This window comes from Dreissena polymorpha, chromosome 1 (genome assembly GCF_020536995.1).
Source record: "Dreissena polymorpha isolate Duluth1 chromosome 1, UMN_Dpol_1.0, whole genome shotgun sequence".
Lineage (NCBI taxonomy): Eukaryota > Metazoa > Mollusca > Bivalvia > Myida > Dreissenidae > Dreissena > Dreissena polymorpha.
The window spans coordinates 78046708-78052707 of record NC_068355.1 but is presented as its reverse complement, the minus strand read 5'-3'; the positions used below and the strand labels follow the sequence as shown (position 1 = coordinate 78052707).

The 6000-nt window shown below is 36.1% G+C and overlaps 1 protein-coding gene across 1 annotated transcript in view; it reads right to left on the bottom strand.

Annotated features, from left to right (window-relative positions):
* Positions 1-1237: 1237 nt before the first annotated feature.
* The window catches only part of LOC127836523 (beta-adrenergic receptor kinase 2-like), a 417424-nt gene continuing 412661 nt past the window's right edge, over positions 1238-6000 (bottom strand). Inside the window, exon 20 of the transcript XR_008028815.1 lies at positions 1238-1528. The gene's annotated coding sequence lies outside the window, so the exon portion shown is untranslated. The remainder of the gene's footprint in view (positions 1529-6000) is intronic.

Below are 6000 nucleotides of genomic sequence, written 5' to 3'. Positions count from 1 at the left end.
TTCTCACACTGAAAGGGTTAATATAAAAAAAAAATAAAATCATTATTTTTAATCAGCCTGCTAATTGCAATGACAGGTTTGCCAAATAATGAATATATTGCATATATTAAATTGTAAAATTTCTTAAATAATTTACAAATGGTTTACCTGGCAGATGGAAGGTAGCAGTAATTCCTCCTCATAGCCATTAGGACATCAAATGCATTTTCTTTTATAATACTACGATCCTGTGGGGTTTGGTACTTTAAAATAGCATGTATGCATTTCAATTCGCTCTCGACCAAAACATTCACTGGCATAGATGGGTCACACTTAACCTTATCTGTGTCAATCATTGTCTTAGACGCTTCAAGTGAAGCGATTTCGTCGTGTTCATTAACATGTTTGCGCACAACATCGCCAATTGATTGGTCACTAGTGGCTTTGATAAATTGTTTTGTTGTTTTAGCATCCTGGTAAATAATAAGTCCAAACCAGTATAAAGTCATCGGGGTCTCGCCACCATTTTGAATGTTTTCAGTAAAAATGATCGATGTTACAGAAGCGCTTATGATACATTTACACGCGATATCGGTAAAGGCTTTAAATAAATTACTTCTCTAAAACCCGACACGCGTTTTGTGTCTAAAACCCGGCTTTTGGCACCCGAAAAAAAAATCCGAGATTGAAATTATATAATTTTTTTTTTTTTGGTTTTGTCAAAAATAAGAGTCGGCGGGTCCGAAAATCTATTTATTAAAAAACTCTGGCCTAATTTCACCAATATTTAATGAACTGCGAACCGCTTACTAAAAAGCAACCGAAACCACTTGGGAGTTACATGTTTGACGTGACGTTCTTCGTGTAAAACTGATAACGCGGCTCGTATCAGTGTTGATTGCGCAATGCAATATACAGGCTCTAAGAAAGGCCCCGACTGTTGTTTGCCATTGGGGTGCCAATTCGCAGTTTCAATTGACTGGCGAATAATAATTAAGTTTTGTGATCACAGTATGTACAGCCATTAAAATGTGTGAATTACTCAAATCGCGCAATGCAATATACTAACTATAAGAAAGGGTTACGAACTGTTGTTTGTCAATAAGGTACCAATTAAGGGCTTCAATTTACTTGCGAATAATAATTAAGTTTTTGTGATCACAGTTTGAACAGACATTTAAATATGTGAATTACTCAAAAGTTACAGATGATATAAATTAAACAATCATCAAGGAATCATAATTCGAATCTGACAAGGGACAAAATTGTCACAAAACCAGGTTTTCATTGTGAAAAAAAAATCTGATAAAGGGAGAAAACTCAAACTGAACTTTTGAAATGAACAAACAAAATTAACCCCCTTTGTAAGTTTGTTTTTTAAAAAAATCTATTTTTAGTCGTGGCGACCTTGACATTGGAGATATTGACGTGATTCTTTCGTGCGACACACCGTCCCATGATGGTGAACAAATGTGCCAAATGATTTTAAAATCTCACAATGAATGACATAGTTATGGCCAGGACAAGCTCATTTATTGCCATTTTTGACCTTTGAACTCAAAGTGTAACCTTAACCTTGGAGATATCGACGTAATTATTTCGCGCGACACACCGTCCAATGATGGTGTACAAATGTGCCAAATTATTTTAAAATCTGACAATGAACGACATAGTTATGGCCCGGACAAGCTTGTTCCGCCCGCCTGCCCGCCCGCCAGCCAGCCCGCCCGCATTCGCCAATCTAATAACCAGTTTTTTCCTTCGGAAAACCTGGTTAAAAATGCCACCAGCCCCTTCTGCAGTATGGAATACTTTACACGGTCTGTGGATAAGAAGACGGCAACGTGTAATGTGTGTAAACTTAGTTTTACATATGCGCGGTTTGCTTCAAATCTGTGGAATCATTAAAAAATAAAATTCTATGACACGATGTTTTTCATTTTATTTGTGCCCGATCACAGTATCGGTCATAGTATTAGTCGACAGTAAGGCTATCACGTTTAAACATTAAAACAATGGCGTTTTTGGTTTTGCTCAAACACGTTTACAAAAAAAACAATAAACGTTTAAACGACAGGCAATGTCAACAGAATTCATTTAATTCATTACATTACGATGTTGCAAAACTCATTAAAAGCTGCTGAAAAAGACTCGTATTTATATCACGTGCGCCAGATGGCCCTTATTCACAGTACCGTAGACATAACAATATACCTGTACGACCTAGACGTCTTGAATATTTAACCCGCATCAGCACGAAGTGCTCGGGAAAAGTTTCCAGCTATTTCTTGCATGATCATGCCCCTAATCTTCTAGAACATTCAACGCGCGTCGGCATGAAGTGCATGAGGAAAATTTCCCGCAGTTTATTCATCGGCATTCATTTTTAATTTAATGAACAGATACTCGTTTTGATGTACATCTTGTTAAGTAAAACAATAAAAACAATTAACACCGGTGTACTCTTATTGAAGAAATGTGGGTTAAATATTAATTCTTCTTTGTTACAAAATATTACGGCATGTAAGTAGAAAACGCGTAACCCAATGGTTAGAAAACGACGAGAACAGTTGGTTTTAATATGACGTCATTGTGCAAATGGGTTATGAACTAAATATAACTTCCGGAAATAATCACTACTTTCAGTTTGGAAATGTGATGGCACTGATGCTTTTAAAACGGACGTATGGATACCGTTTGAACGGTATCGTTTCGTTTATTTAATTTCGTTTAAACGTTTAGAAAAATCTGTAAACGTGATACCCTTAGTCGACAGCGATACAATTATTCGATAGCAACGTTAATAAACAGCCTCGTATTTAGCAAACGGATATAACTTACAAATCATTGGAAATTAATACATAACAAGGTAAAATCAATCCAGCCGTTTTATGCGAATATTTGAATATTCGATTGAATTAATTTGCGAACATTCGAATACCGATATTGGTATTCGATGCAATCCCTAATTTTACAGATAGATTATGCATTTTTATTCACTCATCTATGTTTATTATATATAAGTAATGCAATCCAATCATGGAGAATTTCAATTTCCTGCATAAATGTTTAACACTCAAGAATACCCCTTCGTGTAAAGACCTCTTGCTTACTATCTCTGTCACAATACAGTGATATTTTTATTTTCAGTATTCTGCCAATAGACCATATAAGCAGTAGAGCTGCAACGATTCACCAACAGCTCGATTCGATTCGATTTTGATTTCAGACACTCTGATACCGATTTTTTCGATTCGATTCATCTTCAAACCTAGTTTTATCATATATTCACTCTTATGCCTCAAAATTAACATTTCTGTTCAAATGTGATTTCAATTAAACACATATAAAAGAATAGCAAATTAGGACTCAATTTTAATATAAAAACTTCTGACTAGAAGATTGTGTTGATAACACAATAATATAAAAAATAAATAAATAATCATAAGAACGTATCTGGAATCAGTTGAATGGTAGTACTATCACTATTATGCTTTTACCCAAAACCGCTATAAGCATGTCTACCATTGTGCCATGACAGCATCACCTGTTACCTGTTGGACAAATCACATTCTCTAATAAATTTAACAAAAGTCCAACAGATATAGAACTACTTTTCAGGCTGGCGACTTGAGTAGTTGCACTTGTGCGACCTCTTAGTCTTGCTAAATCAACGTTGTGTTTGCGTTTGACATGTTGCATTAGATTAGTGGTTGAGCCGGACTTAGCGTACGCCACATCCGTGAAGCACAGTTTACACTTTGCTTTATTGGTAAGGCTACCATCCCGAAACCTAAAATACTGCCACACTTTTGATTTTAGCTTCTTAGGCGCAGCTGATAATTTCAATTTGTTGGCAACAACTTGTTCAGCCATTTTGACCCTTTTTCCGAAAGTAGACCGTAACGGGCTTATTGATTGGATGAATAAAGTAATAAGCAACCAATCGCACGCGTCGTAATTACAGGTAAAGATAAACCTACACCTTCCTGTATCAATAGTCAGAATACAGCGCGCTTTACGTATCTATGTATATAAATGTATATTTCGACTCAATTTTCGATGAATCGGATCGAATCGTTGCAGCTCTAACAAGCAGAGAGCTAATAAAACAAGAGGGCCAAGATGGCCCTAGTTCGCTCACCTGAGAGGAGTCCGTTTATTCAATCTTTACCAAATGTCAAACTTTACCTAGATATTGTCAAGAAAAACATCCTGGTCAAGTTTCATCATTATTGAACCAAAACACTGGCGTATGGAGTGTTTTTGTTTTTGTAAAATTTGACCTGGTTACCTATATTTTGAGTTGAACCCTCTCACCAAACATCAAAATTTGCCTACAAAAATAAATATTATGACCAGGATTCAAAAATCTGAAACAAAATTGTGACCTCTAGAGTGTTTACAAGGATTTTGTATAATATAATGAAAATTTGAACAATTGTAGGGCAATATTTATGGCATTAATTAATTGATTTTGCTAATTTTCAAACTTGATGGAGATCTATCAGCAACTTTGATAAAGAATGCTTGAAAATGTGAATGCTAGAGTGTTTACGGACGGCGAACAAAGACCAATCCTTAAACATCACCTGAGCAATCAGGTGATCTCAAAAGTGTGTTTCACCGATCTGAGCCATTTTCTAACTTGTCCGAGAAATCAATAACACCAATGTATTGACTAAGTTTCACGATGATTAGGCAAAAAATGTGACTTCTAAAGTGTTCGATCACAAGGTTTCTCTATAGTCACATAAGGAAAACTGACCCACCCTCCTGGCGGCCATGTTTTTTTACCGATCGGGACCATTTGCGAACTCATCTGAGATATATATAAAACCAATCTTTTTACCAAGTTTCATGATTACTGGGCAAATAATGTGACTTCTAGAGTGTTCACATGTTTTCACTATATACATATAGAGAAAAATGCCCTGCCCACTGGCGGCCATGTTTTTTCACAGATCTGGACCATTTTCGAACTCGTCCGAGATATCAATATAACCAATGTTTTGACCAACATTCATAATGATTGGGCAAAAATTGTGACTTCTAGAGTGTTTACAAGGTTTCTCTATAGCCAAATAATGAAAACTGCCCCGCCCACTGGCGGCCATGTTTTTCAACGGACCGGAACCACTTTAGAACTCAATCAACATATCATTAAGGCAAACATTTTGACACAGTTACATGAAGATTGGGCATGAAATGTGACTTCTACAGTGTTAACAAGGTTTTTCTTTTTTTTGACCTAGTTTTTGACCCAGCATGACCCAGTTTCGAACTTAATTGAGAAATCATTGGAACAAATCTTCTGACCAAGTTTCATGAAGATCGGACAATAAATGTGGCCTCTATAGTGTTAACAAACAAATGTGGACGGACAGACGATGGACAAAGACCGGTCACAAAAGCTCACCTGAGCAATCAGGTGAGCTGAAAATATGTTCAAGTCCAATATCTTCTTTGGTATTAAATGATGTTATAAAATTTATCAGCACCTGAATGTTTTAAGAGGCAAAAGGTTTCAGTTTCAGGTATCTTAGATGTTCAGTTTGAAATGAGTGTAGATTTTTTTCTTTTGTCAATTTATTACAATTAATCATCTTCAATTTAAACAAGAGGGCCAAAATGGCCCTAGTTCGCTCACCTGAAAGGAGTTGGTTCATTCAATCTTTACCAAATGTCAAACTTGACCCAGATATTGTCCATACAAACATCCTGGTCAAGTTTCATCATTATTTAATCTGCGAGTCATGATCAATGTATCTATGAAATTTCATGATCCTAGGCGTGAGTATTCTTGAGTTATCATCCGAAAACCATTTTTCTAAGTTGAGTCACCGTGACCTTGACAGCCATTGTGTAAATACGTTTTTTGGCACTGTGAACTTGACCTTTGACCTAGTGACCTGAAAATCAATAGGGGTTATCTGCGAGTCATGATCAATATACCTATGAAGTTTCATGATCCTAGGCATAAGCGTTCTTGAGTTATCATCCGGAAACCATTTTACTATT